General features: G+C 43.3%; 1 pseudogene; it reads right to left on the bottom strand.

Moving 5' to 3' along the window:
- Positions 1 to 239: 239 nt before the first annotated feature.
- On the bottom strand, positions 240 to 20,876 carry LOC136543795 (uncharacterized; annotated as a pseudogene).
- Between the last annotated feature and the right edge of the window lie 4,442 nt (positions 20,877 to 25,318).

Raw genomic sequence — 25,318 nt, 5'->3', positions numbered from 1 at the left:
TACACCCACCAGTACCCAAACCATATCCCTACCCAGTTGCCATTTTTCCTTTGCATCATTTATCATGAGTGATCATAATTATCACCTATTTGTGAGTAACGATAGGTTACCCACGCTACCAAAATCCTGAGCATAGTAGCTACTTGACCTGCACTAGTAGGACTCATAGGTCGATATATTCATGCATGTAACGTAAATGCACATCATAGATATATATTCAGTGATCATTAAAATAGGGGTTATGCACCGGGCTTGCCTTGGGCAGGCGATAGGTCAGTGAGGTCAGCACCAAAAGGCTCTGGGGCTCCCTCCTGCATGAGGATCTCCTCCTCGTACTCCTCGATGACCTCCACGTACTCCTGTTCATCCATCGGCACGAACTCTATCAACTCGTGATCTATATGCATGAAATGATAATGCAACACTTAATATTACAGCAACAACAACTCTTAAAATAAGAATACATCTATCAAACTACTAAGTGAGTTCTACCCACTAAAGTGCTAAGCTACATACTGTTACCACTAACAAGTATGAAGCATGGCATATATTATTATAGCAACTACAGGCATTCTCACTCCTAATGCTGATTTACTCTATATATGATAAAGCAAGGATAATAGCTACTTTATTTAGCAACCTACTCTAGGGCTACAAAATTTACAACAAGTACATAATAATCTAGTGAGCCTGCTGTAAAATTTTCAAAGCTATAGCTAACACCAATTTACCACAAAAATTCCTAAAAATATTAAGCTACATAATACTAAGCTATCTAGTTGGAATTTATGAACCTACCATTGTCATAGCTAACTGTAATCTAACTACACTAACAAGTGGATGGTATTTTTGTGAATCTAACAAACTTGGTTTCACTATTTTTAGACATCTACACGATTTACTACAATTTATTAAAGTTCAGCTCAAACTAATATCAAATAAACATTCACAAATTTACTGGAAAATGAAAACTAATTCCTATCTCGCGGCCCAACTCGAGCGGCTCGGCCCAACCTGGCGCAACGCGTGCATGAGCACGGCGCGACCCACGTGGGGGTGTGGCCCAGCCGAACGATGGCCCACGACGGGGAGGACCCCCGCGCATCGGTCAATATGCAAAAGAACCCTCAAACTACTCTATAATCCCGCAAGAGCTAAGCGCACTATTCTGCAAGTCTACCATCTTACAGCTACACCCCCGGAACTTCCTACCTTTATGATAGCGACAGCCCTCGGGCACCCACGCGCACACTAGCGCAGCGGCGTAGGCACCAGTCGGCTACGCCGGTGAGCACAGCCCCTCCCTACCCTAACTATGGGATCAGTGCTTACCTAGGAGCAAACACGAAGTGTCGGGCGAAGGAAGCATGAGCTGGGACATAGCAGCGAGGTCGAACCATGGTGTCGGAGACCCTGCTGTCACGGTAGTGGCGTTCTAGTGAATGTCAGCAAGTGGGGCAAAAGGGGTAGCTAGTGAGCTCAAGTGACTCACCACGGAACCCCTCGAGGCGGTGGTTTGTTCGGAGATGGCCCGAGCCGAGCTGGCCACGTGCGCACGGGCGGTGTGGCGCCGCACGACGATGGCACAACCACGTCAGGGAAGGCTGGGCTACAGTAGCGCTTCGGCCGAGGTGCGTAGGCTGCTTAGCAGGTGGAGACGAGGCTAGTAGTGCAAGGATTTGCCATGAGATGCTTTGGGTACAAGGCTTACCGATGGCGCATGGCCGTCTTGTCTTAAGGACCTAGTGGAGCGGTAGCTCCAAATTGGGGCTTGGCAAGGCAAGGTTTGCTACAAGGTGGGGTCGGTTTGGTAGCTGACTACACAGCGGAGCTGAGGGCGGAGTTAATTGCACTACGGTGGCTCCACTATGGTGAAATCAGAGGAACGATCCCAGTGACATGGCGACTGGGGAATAGGGAAGTTAGGCACGGCTAAAAGCTCTAGTTTGGTTTTGGTTAATTGATGAAACCCTAAGTGCTAACCTAGTTTATCAAAGTGATTATGAGATAGGTAGCACTACTCCAAGTGATGAAGCAATGGCAAAGATCATGACGATGGTGATGGCATGGGATGATCAAATGCTTAAACTTGGAAAAGAAGAAAGAGAAAAACAAAAGGCTCAAGGCAAAGGTAAAATTGTAGGAGCCATTTTGTTTTAGTGATCAAGACACTTAGCAAGTGTGATCACATTTAGGATCGATAGCCGTACTATTAAGAGGGGTGGAACTCGTATCGAAATACGGTTATCAAAGTGCCACTAGATGCTCTAACTCATTGCATATGCATTTAGGATCTAGTGGAGTGCTAACACCCTTGAAAATGTTTGTGAAAATAAGCTAACACATGTGCACAAGGTGATACACTTGGTGGTTAGCACATTTGAGCAAGGGTAGGAAACTTCACCGGCAGAGTGTCCACCCATAGAGTGTGGACAGTCCAACAGTGCCACCGGCACCCTAGACAGAAAAGACAGGGGTTCATAGAGTGACCGGACGCTGGTGGTGTGGTGACCGGATGCTGGGTTCAGAGTCTGGTCAGTAGCAGCAGTGAGCACGCGTCTCGGTCTTATGACCGGACGCTGGCATGAAGAGTGACCGGACACTGGTAGGGTGCGTCCGATCAATGCTGACGTACGCTGACGTGTGGTGCACAATGGAGACATTGAGTGACCAGACGCTGGGTGAGTCCGGTCGAGCATGACCGGACGCATCCGGTCGTGAAAATTCACGTTTGGAACCTTACTGGAAACGACCGAACGCTGAGGTCCAGCGTCTGGTCACTTTCTAACTAACACGTCCGGTCATCACTTGACCGTTGAAATCGGGTGAACGACATTTGAAACCGATGACACGTGGTGCACATCGCACGACTGGACGCTGAGGTCTAGTGTCCGGTCAATCTGACCGGAGCGTCCGGTCGGCCCATGTTCAGTGCAGTGAGGAGCCTAACGGCTCTATTTCATGGGGGCTTCTATTTAAGCCCCATGGCCGGCTCAAGCTCACTCTCTTGCACATTTTCATTGACATAGCAATCTTGTGAGCTTAGCCAAAGCACTCCCTCTCATCTCCATCATTGATTCATCATCTTTGTGAGATTGGGAGAGAATCCAAGTGTATTGCTTGAGTGATTGCATCTAGAGACACTTGGTATTCGTGTTGCGCTATGGATTTCGCTTGTTACTCTTGGTGGTTGCCACCACCTAGACGGCTCGGTGCAGCGGTGGAGGATCGGCACAAGTTGGTGATTGTTCATGGCTGTCTCCAGTGATTGTGAGGGGAGTTGTACCTTCCCCGGTGGAGTGCTGAAAGGTAACTCTAGTAAATTGATCGTGTCATTGAGTTACCTCACTTGAGGGTAGGTTCTTGCGGTGTCCAATTGTGTGGACGAGGTTTGTGCAACACCTCTTAGCCACCGAACCACCAAGTGTTGGTTGACACAATGGGAACGTAGCGTGTTGGCAAACACGTGAACCTCGGGAGAAAATCGGTTGTCTCTTACCCTTTGGTATTCTCCCGGTGATTGATTTTATCTTCATCTTGTGATTGGTTCATTCCTCTACACAGCGGTATAATCACCCTACTCACTCATTTATATTCTTGCAAACTAGTTGTGGCAAGCTCTTTAGTGTAATTAGAATTGAGAGCTTGCTTTGTTATTTTAAGTTTATCTAGTGGAGCTCTTTAGAGTAGCAAGATTGAGAGCTCTTGGTGAGTAGTAACTTTGCAAGTTGTGTGCCTAGAAATCATTGCAACTAGAATTGTTGGATAGGTGGCTTGCAACCCTTGTAGAGCTAGAGCAAGTTTGCTTTTTGCTATTTGTCATACTAATCAAATTGCTCTAGTTGATTTGTAGATTTTCAAATAGGCTATTCACCCCCCCCCTCTAGCCATATTAGGACCTTTCAAGTGGTATCGGAGCTGTGGTCACCGTTTGATTGAAGGCTTAACAACCTCGGTGTCAAATTATGGCTCAAGTTGTGTTCAACCATGTGGGGGGCAAACCACCGTTCTTTGATGGCACATGCTATGATTATTGAAAGAGAAAGATGAGGATGTATCTTGGTTCAATCAATGATCAAGTATGGGAAGTGACCGAGAATGACTATGCTATCATTGATCCCAATGATCCCACCAACCAAGATAAGATCAACAAGCAATGCAATACAATGGCTCTCAACACCATATACAATGCCATTGATTCCAAGGTGTTTGAGCAAATCAAGGATTGTGAAAGAGCAAATGAGGTGTGGAAAAGATTGGAACAAACATATGAGGGCACACCAGCGGTGAAGAGTGCCAAGGTGTATATCCTCAAGGACAAGTTGACAAGTTTCAAGATGAAGGATGATGAGAGCATTCTGGAGATGTTTCATCGATTGCAAGTGATTGTCAATGATTTGAAGGCATTGGGAGAGAAGATCAAGGATGATGATGTCTCTCATCGATTCTTGATGTGCCTGCCTCTAAGATTTGAGATGTTGAGATTACTCATCATAAGAGGAGGATTAAAGGAGATTACCCCCAACCAAGTACTAGGTGATGTCATGACACAAGAGACATACCATGTGGAAAGGGAGGGGGATGACAAGGAGGACTAGAAGGAAGAAGACAACAAGAAGAAGAAGAGTGTAGCATTTAAGGCTAGCTCATCATCATCCAAGAACAAGGGCAAGTCAAAGAAAGAATCAAGTGATGATGATGATCTTAGTGGCATTGATGATGAAGCCATGGCTCTATTTGTGCGCAAGATGGGCAAATTCATGAAGAAGAAGGGCTATGGTGCAAGAAAGAGAAGAGATCACACCAAGAGCAAAGAGTATATGAGAAGATGCTACAATTGCAAGAGCCCTGATCATGTTGTAGCAAATTGTCCCTACAATAGTGATAATGATGAAGATGAGAAGAAGAAGCATAAGAAAGATAAGAATGAAAAGAAGGAGAAGAAGGAGAAGAGAATGACCTTCCAAAATAAGGGTGGAGGCTATGTAGTCACTTGGGATAGTGACAGTTCCTCGAATGGTGATAGCTCTAGTGATGATGACAAGAAATCTATCAAGAGAGCACTAGCAAGCATCGCCATCAACAAGAAGCTCTCCATCTTCGACACTCCATTGACATGTCTCATGGCAAAGCCTACCAAGGTAAAATATGATAAGAGTGATGATGATAAATGTGAAAGTGATTTTTGTAGGAATGATAATGATGATGATGATGATGAGGAGGAGGATGAGGAGTACACCAAGGAGGAGCTCTTGGACATGTGTGAGCAAGTGCACGCTTGCAATGAGATGAAGAGAAAGGAGTGCAAAGAATTGCGCAAGAAAGTAAAATTTTTTTGAGCAATCCTTTGATGAGCTCAATGCTACTCATGAGAGGCTAATGGAAGCCCATGAGAAGCTTGGCAAAGCTCACTCTAAGCTTGAAAAGGCTCACTCCTCTCTCATTGAGCAAGTCAAAGTGGAGGAAGCCAAGGAGCAAGTGATCATATCATGTGATGTGGGACTAACATGTGATCTTATTGATGAATCTATTTTTGTTGCTCCCACTAACACCTCTTGTAGCACTACCACTTCCACCTCACCCTTGAGTGATAGTCTCACTTGTGAAACCTCACTAATGGTGGAAAATAAGACCCTCAAGAAGGAGGTGAATGAGCTCACTCGTGCCTTAGGCAATGCCTATGGTGGATACGACCGCTTGCTAAAGTGCTTGGGTAGCCAAAGGTTCTCTCTCAACAAAGAGGGATTAGGCTATATCCCCAAGAAAGGCAAGGTGGCCTTTGTCACTTCTAAAGTTAGCTTTGTGAAGGGCAATGGTCGGTTTTGCAATAGATGCAAGCAAGTTGGGCATATAGAGCAATATTGCAAGATTAACAAGAACAAGATACCTAATGTATCATCAATTAAATTTGATTCTTGTTACATGCTTTTTAAGGGTGCCAATGGTGTGAAGGCTAAGTTCATTGGTACACCAATTGTGGGCCCAAAGAAGAAGGCCATTTGGGTACCAAATACCTTGGTGACTAACCTACAAGGACCCAAGCAAGTTTGGGTACCTAAAAAGAATTGATCTTCTTTTGTAGGTCAATTATAAAGCTGGAGGAAGGCATTGGGTGCTTGATAGTGGGTGCACACAACACATGACCGGTGATCCAAGAATGTTCAATTCAATCAATGAAAACAAGAGCAATGGGATTGATAGTATCACATTAGGTGACAATGGCAAAGGCAAGGTCAAAGGGCTTGGTAAGATTGCAATATCTAATGACTTGAGCATTTCCAATGTGCTACTAGTAGAGAGCTTGAACTTCAACTTATTATCGGTAGCTCAATTATGTGATCTTGGTTTCAAGTGCATATTTGGTGTGGATGATGTAGAGATCATAAGTGTAGATGGCTCTAACTTGATATTCAAAGGATTTAGATATGAGAATCTATATTTAGTTGATTTCAATGCTAGAGAAGCTCAATTGACAACATGTTTGATCACTAAGTCTAGCATGGGTTGGTTATGGCATAGAAGGCTTGGTCATGTTGGAATGAAACAATTAAACAAGTTGATTAAGCATGACTTAGTTAGAGGCTTAAAAGATGTCACATTTGAGAAGGATAAGCTATGTAGTGCATGTCAAGCCAGAAAGCAAGTTGGTAACACACATCCTAAGAAGAGCATAATGAGCACATCTAAGGCATTTGAGTTGATGCACATGGACTTGTTTGGACCAACCACATACACAAGCATTGGTGGAAACATATATGGATTTGTGATTGTAGATGATTTCACTAGATACACATGGGTATTCTTTCTTGTTGATAAAAGTGATGTGTTTGCAACATTCAAATCATTTGTTAAGGGAATTCATAATGAGTTTGAAACAACCATCAAGAAAGTTAGAAGTGACAATGGTAGTGAATTCAAGAACACTAGAATTGATGAGTTGTGTGATGAATTTAGAATTAGATATCAATTCTCGGCCAAGTATACTCCTTAATCAAATGGCTTAGTTGAAAGGAAGAATAGAACTTTGATTGACATGGCAAGATCAATGTTGAGTGAGTATAATATGAGTCATTCATTTTGGGCCGAAGCAATCAACATAGCTTGCTACCATAGCAACCGACTCTATTGTCACCCCATGATGGAGAAGACACCCTATGAGCTATTGAATGGAAGAAAGCCCAACATAGAATACTTTTGGGTTTTTGGTTGTAAATGCTACATATTGAAGAAAGGCACTAGATTGAGCAAATTTGAAAAGAAATGTGATGAAGGTTTCTTGCTTGGTTACTCCACTACTAGCAAGGCTTATAGAGTTTGGAATTTGGCTAGTGGTACTCTTGAGGAGGTTCATGATGTGGAGTTTGATGAAACAAATGGTTCTCAAGAGGAAGATAAGAATCTAGATGATGTGAAAGGCACTCAATTGGTCAAGGCAATGAGAAACATGGACATTAGTGAGTTAAGGCCTAGAGTGGTGATTGATGTTGAAGATAACAAGAATCAAGTGCTCTCTAACTCAAATGTGCAAGCTAATGGTTCTCATGATAAAATCCAAGCAAGCACTAGTGATGGCAATGTGCAAGATCAACAAATGGCTAGTTCATCATCTCAACCTAGTGATCAATCAAATGCTAGCAATCAAGTGCAAGTGCTTCAACCAACCAATGTTGCAAGAGATCATCCATTAGACACTATAATTGGTGATATTTTAAGAGGTGTGCAAACAAGATCAAGATTGGCTTTATTTTGTGAGCACTTCTCATTTGTGTCATCCATTGAACCTAAGAAGATAGATGAAGCTTTGCGGGATGTTGATTGGGTCAATGCTATGCATGAAGAGCTAAACAACTTTACAAGAAATCAAGTATGGGAGTTAGTTGAGAGGCCTAAGGATCACAATGTGATTGGAACCAAGTGAGTCTTTTGGAACAAGCAAGATCAAGATGGGATAGTAATAAGGAACAAAGCAAGATTAGTGGCTCAAGGTAACACTCAAGTTGAAGGTCTTGACTTTGGAGAAACATATACCCTGGTTGCAAGATTGGAAGCAATTAGGATCTTGCTAGCTTATGCTTGTGCCCACAACATCAAGTTGTATCAAATGGATGTGAAGAGTGCATTTCTCAATGGGTACATCAATGAGCTTGTGTATGTTGAGCAACCTCCCGGTTTTGAGGATGAAAAGAAACCCAACCATGTGTACAAGTTGAGAAAGGCTTTGTATGGATTGAAGCAAGCACCTAGAGCATGGTATGAAAGATTGAGGGATTTCCAACTCTCTAAGGGATTCAAGATGGGAAAGGTTGACACCACTCTCTTCACCAAAAAGCTTGGAAATGACTTGTTTGTAATGTAAATCTATGTTGATGATATCATTTTTGGGTCAACAAATCAAGATTTTTGTGAGGAGTTTGGCAAGATGATGGCAAGTGAGTTTGAGATGTCCATGATTGGAGAGCTTAGTTACTTCATTGGCCTTCAAATCAAGCAAATGAAGAATGGCACATTTGTGAGTCAAGGCAAGTATATCAAGGACATGCTCAAGAAGTTTGGAATGGATGATACTAAAGCTATTAGTACACCAATGGGGACAAGTGGAAGCTTGGATAGTGATGCTAGTGGCAACATGGTGGATCAAAAGATGTATCGGTCTATGATTGGAAGCCTACTCTATGTAACCGCATCAAGGCCGGATGTGATGTTTAGTGTATGCATGTGTGCTAGATTTCAAGCCTCACCAAGAGAAAGTCATTTGAAGGCAACAAAGAGAATATTGAGGTACTTGAAGCATACACAAAATGTTGGATTGTGGTATCCCAAAGGAGCAAGATTTAAGTTGATTGGATATTCGAACTCCGATTATACGGGATGCAAAGTTGAGAGAAAGAGCACATCGGGCACATGTCAACTATTGGGAAGATCACTTGTGTCTTGGTCATCAAAGAAGCAAAATAGTGTAGCACTTTCAACCGCCAAAGCGGAGTACATTTCGGCCGGTAGTTGTTGTACTCAATTACTTTAGATGAAGGCTACTTTGAGTGACTTTGGGATCAAATTCAAGCAAGTGCCATTGCTATGTGACAATGAAAGTGCCGTAAAGCTCACCAACAACCCAGTTCAACATTCAAGAACAAAGCACATTGATGTCCGCCATCATTTTATAAGAGATCACCAACAAAAAGGGGACATTTGCATTGAGAGTGTGGGCACTGAAGATCAACTTGCCGATATTTTCACCAAGCCACTTGATGAGAAGAGATTTTGCAAGCTAAGGAATGAATTAAACATACTTGACTTCTCCAATATGTGTTGATGCACCCCCCATTATATGACATGCCTCTCCTTCGAGCAAAGCAAGGTAAAATTGATTGACATGTCATCCATCCATTGCTAAGGACTTGTTTAGTGCATCTAATCATTCCTATCATGTCCTAGGCTCATTCATGAAAATCAAATGAATTTGATGCTTGTATGGTACCACTATTGCTTGTATGTTTGAAATGATCTAGTGGTAGCATATGATATGTTTGTGGGCTTGTAAACCTAGTGTTTGATCTAGAAAATAAGCTATAAGTGTTTAACTCAACATGGTACAAGATAACCCTTATTTGGAGGTGTGAAGAAGCTTGTCCTTGGATCAAACCGAGTTAAATATCTTTTGCAAAAGTAATCTAGATTGAACCAAATTGGGTAAATGATCCTCATCTCACATGGTTTCACCCCAACCTATCTATAATTTGAGCTCACCTTTTTGGGCTAATTGTTGACAAAGGGGGAGAGAAACAAAGATATGAGTGATAGGGGAGTATTTGACATAGGGGGAGAGATATAAGATATGATAAAGGAAAGGGATCAATTAAAATGAGATATAAGATATGATAAAGGAAAGGGATCAATTAAAATTTTAAGCACACAAGTAGGGGGAGCAAGCTCATAAACTTGTATGTTGCATTTGAATGTGCATTTCACATATTTGCTTGCATGGCATAAGTTTTTAATTTCAATATCCATGCTTGTGTGGTGTATGCTAGTTGTAGGATTAAATGATGAAATAAAAAAATAGCATGCATAGGCTAAGTAACTAGACTCATGCTCACATTATGAAAACTAGACCCTTGCTTCTAATGTTGATCTCATAGGGGTATTCTAGTTTTTATGTATGTCTAGTTACTAATGGTGCTAAGGATGATATATTGGTGCACTCCAATTGGTATCATGCTTCAAAGGTCCATCTCTTATACCTTAGCATCATTTGGTAGAAGTTGACTCCTATATTTCCTATCTAAGCATATGTGCAAGCTATAATCCAAACTCTTAGCAAATATGTAGGGGGAGCAATTGCTACCATATGGAGTTCATGAACCTTGTCCATATCCTTTACATATGGTAAATATGCTTGGGCAAGCAACATGAATTCAATTGAATCTTATTTCATATCTTTGTGTAAGGGTTGTCATCAATTACCAAAAAGGGGGAGATTGAAAGCTCTAGTTTAGTTTTGGTTAATTGATGAAACCCTAAGTGCTAACCTAGTTTATCAAAGGGATTATGAGATAGGTAGCACTACTCCAAGTGATGAAGCAATGGCGAAGATCATGACGATGGTGATGGCATGGTGATAATCAAATGCTTAAACTTGGAAAAGAAGAAAGAGAAAAACAAAAGGCTCAAGGCAAAGGTAAAATTATAGGAGCCATTTTGTTTTAGTGATCGAGACACTTAGCGAGTGTGATCACATTTAGGATCGATAGCCATACTATTAAGAGGGGTGGAACTTGTATTGAAATACGGTTATCAAAGTGCCACTAGATGCTCTAACTCATTGCATATGCATTTAGGATCTAGTGGAGTGCTAACACCCTTGAAAATGTTTGTGAAAATAAGCTAACACATGTGCACAAGGTGATACACTTGGTGGTTAGCACATTTGAGCAAGGGTAGGAAACTTCACCAGCGGAGTGTTCACCCATAGAGTGCGGACCGTTCGACGGTGCCACCGGCGCCCTAGACAAAAAAGACAGGGGTTCATAGAGTGACCGGACGCTGGTGGTGTGATGACCGGACACTGGGTTCAGAGTTCGGTCAGTAGCAGCAGTGAGCACGCATCTCGGTCTTGTGACCGGACGCTGGCACGAAGAGTGACCGGACGCTGGCAGGGTGCGTTCGGTCAATGCTGACGTACGCTGACGTGTGGTGCACAGTGGAGACATTGAGTGACCGGATGCTGGGTGAGTTTGGTCGAGCATGACCGGACGCATCTGGTCGTGAAAATTCACGTTTGGAACCTTACTGGAAACGACCGGACACTGAGGTCCAACGTTCGGTCACTTTCTAACTGACATGTCCGGTCATCCCTTGATCGTTGAAATCAGGTGAACGGATTTTGAAGCCGATGACACATGGCGCACATCGCATGACCGGACACTGAGGTCCAGTGTCCGGTCAATATGACCGGAGTGTCTGGTCGGCCCATGTTCAGTGCAGTGAGGAGCCTAACAGCTCTATTTCGTGGGGGCTTCTATTTAAGCCCCATGGTCGGCTCAAGCTCACTCTCTTGCACATTTTCATTGACATAGCAATCTTGTGAGCTTAGCCAAAGCACTCCCTCTCATCTCCATCATTGATTCATCATCTTTGTGAGATTGGGAGAGAATCCAAGTGCATTGCTTGAGTGATTGCATCTAGAGACACTTGGTATTCATGTTGCGCTATGGATTTTGCTTGTTACTCTTGGTGGTTGCCACCACCTAGACAGCTCGGTGCAGCGGTGGAGGATCGGCACGAGTTGGTGATTGTTCATGGCCATCTCCGGTGATTGTGAGGGGAGTTGTACCTTCCTCGGCGGAGTGCCAAAAGGTAACTCTAGTAAATTGCTCGTGTCATTGAGTTACCTCACTTGAGGGTAGGTTCTTGTGGTGTCCAATTGTGTGGGTGAGGTTTGTGCAACACCTCTTAGCCGCTGAACCACCAAGTGTTGGTCGACACAACGGGGACATAGCATGTTGGCAAGCACGTGAACCTCAGGAGAAAATTGGTTGTCTCTTGCCCTTTGGTATTCTCCCAGTGATTGATTTCATCTTCATCTTGTGATTGGTTCATTCCTCTACACGGCGGTATAATCACCCTACTCACTCATTTATATTCTTGCAAACTAGTTGTGGCAAGCTCTTTAGTGCAATTAGAATTGAGAGCTTGCTTTGTTATTTTAAGTTTATCTAGTGGAGCTCTTTAGAGTAGCAAGATTGAGAGCTCTTGGTGAGTAGTAACTTTGCAAGTTGTGTGCCTAGGAATCATTGCAACTAGAATTGTTGGATAGGTGGCTTGCAACCCTTATAGAGCTAGAGCAAGTTTGTTTTTCGCTATTTGTCATACTAATCAAATTGCTCTAGTTGATTTGTAGATTTTTAAATAGGCTATTCACCCCCCCCCCCTCTAGCCATATTAGGACCTTTCAATGGCTTGGCTCGGCGCTGAGCGTCGTAGAGGATGGCAGGTCAAGAAAGAGAGTGGCATAGCATGGTAGCGAACATGGATGCGATGGCAAAGTTAGGCAACCATCCCATGCACGTGCAGCTGTGGTAGGTCAACAGGAGCAATACCACGCAGCAGCGATGGATGGTGCATAGTGCGATCGGGGTACCATGCGATGCGATGGTGAGGTAGAGCAGCCAGGTCCATTGGCGCAGTGCACAAGCATGCATGTGTGTGCATGGTGTGCCGGGCAGCAATGACAGCATGAGCTACAACGTGGGACCCGACAGCAAGTCCGCCCAGTGCATGGGCAGGGCGCGGGTAGGCATCCAGGATGTGGCACAGCAATAGCGGTAGTACGAGCTGTGCCCCAGCGCGTGGTGGCAGGCGGCCATGGCCAGTAGCACAAGGGCCACGTTGAAAGCTCTAGTTTGGTTTTGGTGAATTGATGAAACCCTAAGTGCTAACCTAGTTTATCAAAGTGATTATGAGATAGGTGGCACTACTCCAAGTGATGAAGAAATTGTGAAGATCATGATGATGGTGATGCCATGGTGATGATCAAGCGCTTGGACTTGAAAAGAAGAAAGAGAAAAACAAAAGGCTCAAGGCAAAGGTACAAATGGTAGGAGCCATTTTGTTTTTGTGATCAAGACACTTAGTGAGTGTGATCACATTTAGGATCGATAGTTGTACTATTAAGAGGGGTGAAACTCGTATCGAAATGTGGATATCAAAGTGCCACTAGATGCTCTAACGCATTGCATATGACATGTTTGTGGGCTTGTAAACCTAGTGTTTGATCTAGAAAATGAGCTCTAAGTGTTTAACTCAACATGGTACAAGATAACCCTTATTTGGAGGTGTGAAGAAGCTTGTCCTTGGATCAAACTGAGTTAAATATCTTTGGCAAATGATCTAGATTGGACCAAATTTGGGACAATGATCCTCACCCTATTGATTGACATTGATAATCTCAACCTATCTACATTTTGAACCTTTGTGGTCATTGATGACAAAGGGGGAGAAAAACAAAGATATTAGTACTATAGGGAGAAAAACAAAGAAATAGTGTACTAAGATAGTTAAACGACAACAACGGGAGAGATATGACAAAGGAAAGGGATCAATTAAAATTTTGAGCACACAAGTAGGGGGAGCAAGCTCATGAACTTGTATGGTAACTTGTATGGTGCATTTGAATGTGCATTCCATATGTTTGCTTTCATGGCCCAAGCTTTAAATTTTAATATCCATGCTTGTGTGGTGTATGCTAGTTGTAGGTTTGAATGATGAAATAAAAATCTAGCATGCATAAGTTTATCTAGTGATTTCATTTCCAAGTGTTTCCAAGTGGTATCGAGCTAACCATGGTGCTAAGGATGGTATAATGGTGCACTCTGATTGGTATCATGCTTCAAAGGTCCATCTTTTATACCTTAGCATCATTTGGTAGACATTGTCTCCTATATTTCCTATCTAAGCATATGTGCAAGCTATAATCCAAACTCTTAGCACATATGTAGGGGGAGCAATTGATACCATTTGGGGTTCATGAAACTTGTCCATATCCTTTTACACATAGTAAATATGCTTAAGCAAGCAACATGGATTCAATTGAATTTCAATTCATATCTTTGTGAAAGGGTTGTCATCAATTACCAAAAAGGGGGAGATTGAAAGCTCTAGTTTGGTTTTGGTGAATTGATGAAACCCTAAGTGCTAACCTAGTTTATCAAAGTGATTATGAGATAGGTGGCACTACTCCAAGTGATGAAGAAATTGTGAAGATCATGATGATGGTGATGCCATGGTGATGATCAAGCGCTTGGACTTGAAAAAAAGAAAGAGAAAAACAAAAGGCTCAAGGCAAAGGTATAAATGGTAGGAGCCATTTTATTTTTGTGATCGAGACACTTAGTGAGTGTGATCACATTTAGGATCGATAGCTATACTATTAAGATGGGTGAAACTCGTATCAAAATGTAGATATCAAAGTGCCACTAGATGCTCTAACTCATTGCATATGCATTTAGGATCTAGTGGAGTGCTAACCCCCTTGAAAATGTTTGTGAACATATGCTAACACATGTGCACAAGGAGATACACTTGGTGGTTGGCACATTTGAGCAAGGGTTAGGAACTTCACTGACGGAGTGTCCGCCCGTAGAGTGCGAACAGTCTGATGGTGCCACCGGCGCCCTTTACTGAAAAGACGAAGGTCACTGTAAGTGATCGGACGCTGGTCTCGGTAGGACTAGCACGTCTGGTCAGTTGAAGCAGCGAAGACGCTGGCGTCGATCTCTGATTGGACGCTAGGTCACTAAGTGACCAGACGCTGGAGGGCTACATCTGGTCCTGCTGACGTGGCAGTGCATAGAGGAGACACCGAGTGACCAGACGCTGGGTGAGTCCGGTCGAGATTTCTTGTTTCTAGATGCTTACTGGAAATGGCCGAACGCTGAGGTCCTGTGTTCGGTCACTTCATAGCAGCACGTCTGGTCATCACTTGACCGTTGGGATCGGGTGCTTAGTATTTGAAGAGAGGGGACACGTGGCGTGCATCGCACGACCGGACGCTGGGGTCCTACGTCTAGTCGATATGACCAGAGCGTCCGGTCACCCCGTGTTGTGCCCAGTGAAGGGGTACAACGGCTCTATTTCATGGGGGCTCCTATTTAAGCCCCATGGCTAGCTCAAGCTCAGTATCTTGGCCATTTGCATTGATATAGCAACCTTGTGAGCTTAGCCAAAGCCCTCCCACTTATCTCCATCATAGATTCATCATCTTTGTGAGATTTGGAGAGAATCCAAGTGCATTGCTTGAGTGTTTGCAACTAGAGGAACTTAGTGTTCATGTTTTACTGCGGGATTCGCTTGTTACTCTTGGTGGTTGCCGCCACCTAGATGGCTTGGAGCAGTGAGGATCATCGAGCGAAGGTTGGTGATTGTCTCTGGCTCCGATCGTGGTGATTGTGAGGGGTTCTTGACCTTTCCTCGGTGGAGAGCCAAAAGGTAATCTAGTGAATTGCTCATGGCTTGTGTGGTTCCTATCTTGTGTTGGTTGTGCAGCACCCTATTGAGGGTTTGGCGTGTGATGCCAATTAGTGCGTGAACCTTCAAGTGAGTGAATCGCCACAACGAGGAGTAGCTTGCTAGCAAGCAAGTGAACCTTGGTAAAAAATCATTGTGTTCATCAATTGATTCCAAGGTGATTGTGATATGAACCCACTAGGGTTTGTTTCCGATCTTTCAATGAGAGGTGTGGGATAACTCAATTGATGGGTGGAGACAACGTTCATGGCCCAACTACAGCCTTCCAAGCTACGCCTTAGCAACCGATACACCACCTCTAATGGCTGCCGCGATCTTGTGGAGCGCGTCACCCGACCACTAGGGCACTCGTCCTGCAAGCAATTGAAGAACTAGCAAGAACAAGTATAGCAAGTACTGAATTGCTAGATGTAGATGAAAGTTTCAAACTCAATCTCAATTAAAGTGGGGTTCCGAAGACAAGAACACGGGCGGCTGGTCTAGCACGCGCGCTTACAAGCAAGTAGCGAGAGCTAAACTTGACTAAACAAAACCCGACTATTCTTGGTGGTGGCTAAGGAGTATATGAAGGTGGAAGGATGACTAGGGGGTGTTGGGGTCATTCTCCAACCATAGGACACGTCCCTAATGGACCCAACTTGATACACGGCCCATTGGACCAAACTAAGGTGACGTAGCACCTTTGGACAGACAAGCTCTCAGTAGTAATTTAGTCATTGCGGCCGCCTCAAAACAGATATGGACTTGATTCCAGATCCATATGAAAATAGACTTCATAAGGATTCCATGAAGCACTTGAACGCCCCAATCTGAGTCCGTATGCGACCGTGGTGACCATCACAAGTTGGAGCTATCCTGGAGTCCGAATTCAGCCTTCGCGAATCCTTGTCCCTTTCGGTCCTCTCCCTGGTTCCTAACCAAAACAAGAGTGCACGCGTCTCCATGGTCTAAATATGATGGACAGGAACTCAAGAGTGAACTTACTAGATGATTAATGTGACGAGCACGGGCGTGAGTAATAGGACCAGAAACTGGTACTCGTGTCGGCGTAGATGTATCGTTGGTGTTGATGTCCTCATCATCCTCCCCTTCTTGCATTTGAGGCATCCTTGACTCAAACTCGTCTTCTTCTCCCAAATATGGCTTCAAATCTGCAATGTTAAATGTGGGACTAACCCCAAATTCTACAGGCAGATCGAGTTTATATGCATTATCATTAATTTTCTCTAACACTTTAAATGGTCCATCAGCCCTAGGCATCAATTTAGACTTTCTGAAATCAGGAAACCTATCCTTTCTCAAGTGCAACCAAACTAAATCTCTAGGTTCAAATATTAGTTCCTTTCTACCTTTATCACCAGCAATCTTATATTTAGCATTCATACGCTCTATGTTTTCTTTAGTTGTTTCATGCAGTTTTAACATCAATTCAGCACGCTTAGTAGCATCAAAATTTAGTTTTTCAGAAGATGGCAAAGGCATCAAATCAATAGGAGCACGAGGCAAGAAACCATAGACAATCTAGAATGGGCACATCTTTGTAGTAGAATGCAGCAAATGATTATAAGCAAATTCAATATGAGGCAAACAATCTTCCCACATCTTAATGTTCTTCTTTAAAACAGCCCTTAACATAGTAGACAAAGTCCTATTGACAACTTCAGTTTGACCATCGGTTTGGGGATGACATGTAGTAGAAAACAAAAGCTTAGTCCCCAGTTTTCCCCATAAAGTCTTCCAAAAATGACTAAGAAATTTAGCATCATAATCAGAAACAATTGTGTTGGCACACCATGCAAACGAACAATTTCTTGAAAGAATAAATCAGCAATATGAGTAGCATCATCCGTTTTATGACAGGGTATGAAATGTGCCATCTTAGAAAATCTATCAACAACCACAAACACACTATCACGTCCCTTCCTAGTCCTTGGCAAACCCAACACAAAATCCATAGAAATATCTTCCCAAGGGGCACTAGGAACAGGTAGAGGCAAATACAAACCATGTGGATTTAACCGTGACTTAGCCTTTTGACATGTCGTGCAACGAGCAACAAACCTCTCCACATCTCTTCTCATCTTTGGCCAAAAGAAATGACCAGCAAGTATGTCCTCCATTTTCTTAGCTCCAAAATGCCCCATCAAGCCACCTCCATGCGCTTCTTGTAGCAACAACAAACGAACGGAGCTAGCTGGAATGCATAGCTTGTTAGCTCTAAACACAAACCCATCACTAAAGATGAATTTGTTCCAACCTTTCCCATCTTTACAATGCAGCAACACATCTTTAAAATCAGCATCATTAACGTATTGGTCCTTAATTGTTTCTAATCCAAAGATTTTATAATCAAGTTGATTCAGCAAGGTATATCTCCTAGACAAAGCATCAGCAATAATAGTCTCTTTCCCTTTCTTGTGCTTAATAACATAAGGAAAAGATTCAATAAATTCAACCCACTTAGCATGTCTACGGTTCAATTTCCCTTGACTACGAATATGCTTCAAAGACTCATGATCAGAATGAATAACAAACTCTTTGGGCCACAAGTAATGCTGCCATGTTTCTAATGTGCGAACAAGAGCATACAATTCCTTATCATATGTAGAATAATTTAGAACAGGCCCACTCAATTTTTCACTAAAATACGCAACATGTTTGCCTTCTTGTAACAAAACACCACCCAGTCCAATTCTACTAGCATCACATTCAAGCTCAAAAGTCTTATTAAAATCAGGAAGTTGGAGGAGAGGTGCATGTGTCAACTTATCTTTTAGTATATTGAAGGAGTTCTCTTGTACTTTGCCCCAACTAAAAGGCACTCCCTTTTTTGTAAGCTCATTCAAAGGTGCAGCAATGGTACTGAAGTCCTTCACAAATCAGCGATAGAAACCAGCAAGTCCTAGGAAGCTCCGCACTTGTGTGATAGTCTTTGGTACAGGCCATCCCTGTATAGCGTCTACCTTGGCTTGATCAACCTCAATTCCCTGTGGAGTCACAACATAGCCAAGAAAAGACACTCGATCAGTGCAAAAGGTGCACTTCTCAAGGTTACCAAATAAATGTGCATCTCGTAAAGCATTAAAAACAGCACATAAGTGATCAAGATGTTCATCCATAGATTTATTGTAAATCAATATATCATCAAAGTAGACTACAACAAATTTTCCAATGAAAGCACGCAAAACCTTGTTCATTAACCTCATGAAGGTACTAGGTGCATTAGTTAACCCAAAAGGCATGACTAACCACTCATATAAACCAAATTTAGTTTTGAAAGCAGTTTTCCATTCATCTCCCAATTTCATACGAATCTGGTGGTACCCACTTCGCAAATCAACTTTGGAAAACACATTAGCACCATTCAGTTCATCAAGCATATCATCCAATCATGGAATAGGGTGTCGATATCGAATGGTGATATTATTAATAGCTCTACAATCAACACACATACGCCATGTTCCATCTTTCTTAGGCACTAAAATGACAGGAACAGCACAAGGACTAAGGGACTCACGCACATAACCTTTGTAGAGTAGTTCTTGCACTTGTCATTGAATTTCCTTTGTTTCTTCCGGATTAGTCCTGTATGGCGCACGGTTTGGCAAAGATGCACCAGGAATAAGATCAATTTGGTGTTCAATCCCTCGTATTGGTGGCAGCCCCACTGGTATCTCACTTGGAAAAACATCCGAAAACTCCTGCAAAATGTTAGAAACAGCAGGGGGCAAAGAATGCTGCATATCATGAACTAAAATCAAAGCACCCTTGCATACCAAAGCATAGGCAACAGAAGTGGAAGCAACCAATTCATTAATATCAGATTTAGTAGCAAGCAAGCAATGTCCTTTCAATCTTATCTGATATTTGTTACTACTAACAGATTTGACATTTTTATCGATCTCAGATTTAGTTTTCTTAGCTTTAGCAACATCATCACGCACAATGGCTTCAGGAGACATAGGGAGCAAAACAATTTTCTTATCATGGTGTATGAGAGAATACATATTTGATCTACCATGATGCATACAATCTGTATCAAATTGCCATGGTCTACCTAGCAGAATATGACAAGCTTCCATAGGCACAACATCACAGTCAACAACATCATGAAATGATCCAATAGCAAAATGAATTCGTACCAATCTCGTTACCTTAACCTTACCACTATTGTTGAGCCATCGAATGTGATATGGATGTGGGTGCGGTTTGGTTGTAAGTGCAAGCTTCTCTACCATATCGCTGCTAGCCAAGTTGTTGCAGCTACCTCCATCAATTATCAAACGGCACGAACGCTCTTTAATGACACACTTTGTTTGGAATAGTGTATGCCGCTGATTTTGCTCCGCCTTCTCCATTTGTGTGCTAAGCACACGCTGCACAATGAGGCTCTCATAATGATCGGCATCCTCTGCTCCAATCTGCTCTTCTGGTTGTTCCTCACTTCCTACATGGTCAGCAGCAAGCAAAGCAAGTGTATCTTCATCAAAATCACTAGTAGAGGAATACTCACCATCATCTTTGACGACCATAACACGCTTGCTTGGACAGTCACGCATCACATGTCCATATCCCTTGCACCGGTGACACTGAACGTCTCTTGTTCTACCTGTAGATGCCATGGATGAAGCACTCGCAGCAGGCTTCTAGGTCATCTTCACCACTGAATTTGCGGAAGTAGCACGAGGTTTGTCACTGAATGTTGGCATAGGAGCACGTGTGGTTGGAGTAGTAGTCATGCGGGGCTGCCATGAATTAGTTTTCCCTGTAGAAATATTATTCTTGGCACTGGCACGTCGCCCCTACACTTCCCTTTTAGCTTTACAAGCAAGATGAAACAAACGGGTTACGTTAGTGTATTCTTTATAATCAAGGATGTCCCAGATTTTACGATTTAACCCACCCAAAAATCTTGCCATAGCAGGTTCCTCATCCTCATCTAAATTACAATGTAACATACCCATTTGTAATTCTTGATAATATTCTTCTACACTTTTAGCACCATGTCTCAGTTGTTGCAATTTATTTAACAAATCACGTGCATAGTAAGAAGGAACAAATCTAGCCCTCATGATTCGTTTCAAAGCATTCCAAGTTCGTGGTATGTTATTAGGATTTTTCTTGCCATACTCTATCCACCAAATAGTAGCAAAATCAGTAAACTCACTAGTAGCAGCCCTAACACATGTATTCTCAGGAAATTCATGACATGCAAACTTTTGATCAACAGCAATTTCCCAAGTAATATATGCATCAGGATCATATTTACCATCAAAAGGAGGTATCTTAAATTTTATCTTACTAAAAGCATCATTATTATTGGGTACCTCACGTCGGCGGTGACCACCCATACCTCTATGATTATGGCATAGGCGACGCCGGTCACGAGTGTCATGAGCATCATGTTCAGTATCAGCAGTATAATCATCATCATAATTATCTTTGAATCGCTCTTCGTCCTTGTTGTCTTCATTATGCTGCTCTTTGTCCTTCGTGTGGAAGTCATCAAAACGCTTCAGAAGAACAGCAAGGCTTCTGTCCATACGGGCAACAGATGTCTCCAATCCTGTAAGCTTGGTGGTGGAGGCAAGTTGGGTGGCCTCCAGTTGCCCAATCTTGTCATTGGTCACCTATAAATCTTGATCAAGTCCTTCTGTATGCTGCTGCACTTGCCTTGTAAAATGTTGAATGATGCCCTTGGTGCGAGGAGATTGTGGCCTCTTGTTAACATCCTCTGATCCTGACATGGTTTAAAAGACAAGGGCAACAAGAAAAACAGGTAAAGAAATAAAAGCCCTACAGCTATTAGGATGTAGCTACTGCAAGGCGCTCACTCTCAACCTGTTACAAAAGCTCTTACCAATTCTTACCTTGCTCAACAAGAGGGAACGACAACCAACAAGTCTGCAACCGTGGAATGAAGTGTATCAGTGCCGCAACAACAACACCTGTCAAGCTGTAGTCGAAATATGTGGAGTTATAGGTGGGCTGAAGCAAGAAAGTACTAGCACCACGTTAGTCACAAAAACAAGCTGAATAATCATTCAACGGTAGTACTGTGCTGGTCCTAGCCTAGACCGTGCTAGAGACGTGAGCCTGGGCACAAAGGAGGTCACAACACACCACCAGAAACAATAGAGAAGCACAACGAACAGCCCCCTTTTTTCTTTTTTTTCCTATTTTTTTTTTCTTTTTTTTCTTTTTTCTGGGGATCCTCAAAACTGATTATATAAACAAAAAGACTTCACAGGAGTCACACACCACACAAACTTTTTCCGAAGGACAGGGGTATTCTCTCTCTCTCTCTCTAGAGTAAAAACCAAACCAAAACGTATATGCAGGTCGTGGAGAGTTGGAGTATAAGTAGAACTACTACTGCACAAAGATGTACTCAGATTCGGTCTCACAATAGCAACCAGGCCGCTGTCAATTTGAAATAAAAACCGATTCCAACTCGAACTCAACACCACATGGGATTCGGTCTCAAACTCAGATTCCTACTCGGTCTTGAACACAAGGATGTATTCGGATTCAGCCAACAGAAGGTTTATATGTTAGCACACGGCTGTGACTAGAACGTGACAAGAACTCGAAACTCTAAAGGACAAAAACTAAGACCAGCAACTCGACACAACCGATGAAGCCAAAAACTCAACAAGCCCTAACTAAGCAGTGCTAGCAAAGGCTCAAAGGGTTTATAGGATCATAGGTAAAACTAATCTACTATATTTTTTTTTGCTTTTCTGGACTATAGGAAAAATTAGAACAACAAAAGGATTGGAAGACTCTCACCGATAAACCTTGCTCTGATTACCAACTGATATGAATCCGCTAGGGTTTGTTTCCGATCTTTCGATGAGAGGTGTGGGATAACTCGATTTATGGGTGGAGACGACGTTCATGGCCTGACTACAGCCTTCCAAGCTATGCCTTAGCAACCGATACACCACCTCCAATGGCTGCTGCGATCTTGTGGAGCGAGTCACCCGACCACTAGGGCACTCGTCCTGCAAGCAATCAAAGAACTAGCAAGAACAAGTATAGCAAGTACTGAATTACTAGATGTAGATGAAAGTTTCAAACTCAATCTCAATTAAGGTGGGGTTCCGAAGACAAGAAGACGGGTGGCTGGTCCAGCACGCGCGCTTATAAGCAAGTAGCGAGAGCTAAACTTGATCTAAACAAAACCCGACTATTCTTGGTGGCGGCTAAGGAGTATATGAAGGTGGAAGGACGACCAGGGGGGTGTTGGGGTCGTTCTCCAACCCTAGGACGTGTCCCTAATGGACCCAACTTGATACACGGCCCATTGGACCAAACTAAGGTGACGCAGCACGTTTGGACAGACAAGCTCTTAGTAGTAATTCAGTCATTGCGGCCGCCTCAAAATAGATATGGACTTGATTCTAGATCCATATGAAAATAGACTTCATAAGGATTCCATGAAGTACTTGAATGCCCCAATCCGAGTCCGTATGCGACCGTGGTGACCATCACAAGTTGGAGCTGTCATGGAGTCCGAATTCAGCCTCCGTGAATCCTTGTCCCTTTCGGTCCTCTCCCTAGTTCCTAACCAAAACAAGAGTGCACGCGTCTTCATGGTCTAAATATGATGGACAGGAACTCAAGAGTGAACTTACTTGATGATTAATGTGACGAGCACGGGCACGAGTAATAGGACCAGAAACTGGTACTCGTGTCGGTGTGGATGTATCGTTGGTGTTGATGTCCTCATCAGATTGGTATTCATCCGTGTGATTTATTGGTTCACTCCTCGACACGGCGGTATAACTATCTTTCTCTCTCTCTTTATATTGCCACAAACTAGTTGTCAAGCTCTTTAGTGTAGCTAGTTGTGAGAGCTTGTTAGTTTAGTTAGTGTTGCTCTTTAGTTAGCTTTTGAGAGCACACTAACTTAGTGCAGTGCCATAGCCATTGTGTGAATAGAAACTATAGAAACTAGAATTGTAGTAGGTGGCTTGCATTTTTAGTAGGCTAGTGCAACGCTTGCTTCGCCTCATAATTGTCTAACCGGTTTGCTAAGTGTTGTTGTAGAAATTTTTAATAGGCTATTCACCTCCCCCTCTAGCCATTAGGACCTTTCACACATGCACGAGTGTGCTTGCACAGGCACGGCAGTGAGGATGTGGCCAGCGTGACAGCGTGCACTAGGCGGGCTGATAGCGGTGCCAGGCCGAACAGAGGCAGTGACCGCGGCCAGCGCTGGCTCCGTTCAAAATATGTGACTTGCACGCTTTTTAAAGCTATTGAAAACCCTACCCGATGATCCCTTAGTTAAACCAGCTCTTCTATCCTCAAGATGGTACATAGGGCTATCGAACTAAGCCAAAACATCTAGCCACTTCTTAACCCGATCGTTCTACGAAAATTGTCGAACATGGCTTCGTCGACCCATTTTTGGACTTACGCGAAATGACTAAACTTCAAATGGTTTCGCGTCGAATTCCATTCCTGAGCCACTTGATACACTAGCTAGTGAACCCTGTCCTCGACCACACGTATTTTATCGTCGCCTACGAAGTTCATACTATGAACTTATCAAAGTTTCGCATAAGCGTTCAATAGCATTTTTGTTCGATAAAAATTCACTTAGAACCCTAAACGATATAAAGCGACATGAAATGTAGCATTTGTTTCTTGTTTCAGATGAACATTTCAAGTGTCATATATTGATTTATACCCTATATTACACACAAGTATGATACTCATGCGGTGTTTTGGCAAAAATAGTACAATGTAACACCGAGGGTGTTACAGATTTTGCCCTATTTTTTCAACTTTATGTTTTTATCCTTATTATTTTGAATTAAACTGTCCGTCTGCCCCTCTTTTGGAAGTCCATCAAATACCCAGGGAATAGACGAATTAAAAAAATTCAAAACTTGAAAAGAAAAGCCCAAATGACCACACTATCCCTTATCCCTTTCTGGCTCTTCCTCGACTCATCCAAACACACGCATCAGGAGCGGGCGGTGGTGTGGTGTGGGCTCATGCGGTGTAGGGCGACGCGGTGCCCAGCGGCGGTGTGGCCTAGGGTGTGCGGTACGGGCTCCGAGGCATGGGGGCGGGCGGCGTGGCATCTCGGAGCAGGCGGCGCGGCATTGAGAGCGGGTGGCGGTGGTGCCTAGAAGCGGGTGTCCGCGACTCCCAGCGGCGGGTCTCAGGGGCGCCCGGCCATGGCTCCTGGTGGCTCCTGCCACCTGCCTCTTGTTCTTTTGGGCATGGGAGTAGCGTCAAGGTGCGTAGATAGCCACGTGGCTGCAATCCTACATCCCGGCCACCGCCTTCGCCTTCACCGTGCTTCTCTCGGACTGCCGCTCCCTCTCACACGCGCGCTAGATCCAAGCACACCTCTGCATCCACAGGCTGGGCACCAATGAGTTCCTCCCCACCAGGCTCGTTGAAACGTCTTTGTGTGGTTTTGGTAATTGAGTGACAACCTAGGTGGACTAAATGTGTTTATGTGAGATACATATATGATTAGTCCACAAGTACATGTATGTGAGCAACATATGCCATGAAGGTGAAAATGGCTCAGAGATGTTGCAAAGCTCACACATGTGATGATGAAGGAGCTCATTGCACATGAGACATGACATTGAGTCATGTGATCAAGGTGGAGAAGATCAAGACAAGACTTGGCTTGATGGACCGGTTGCAAGCGTGAAGGGCAAGTCAGAGGCTTTGGAGCGATGGACCGCATGGCGGTGAAGCTTGAGCAATACTTGGAGCTGATGGATGAAGGCAATGGTGAAAAGCAAGTGAAATCAAG

This window comes from Miscanthus floridulus, chromosome 3 (assembly GCF_019320115.1).
Source record: "Miscanthus floridulus cultivar M001 chromosome 3, ASM1932011v1, whole genome shotgun sequence".
In the NCBI taxonomy this organism is placed as follows: Eukaryota; Viridiplantae; Streptophyta; class Magnoliopsida; order Poales; family Poaceae; genus Miscanthus; species Miscanthus floridulus.
Note: the sequence above shows the minus strand (reverse complement) of the source record. Positions and strands in the feature narration are given on the sequence as shown.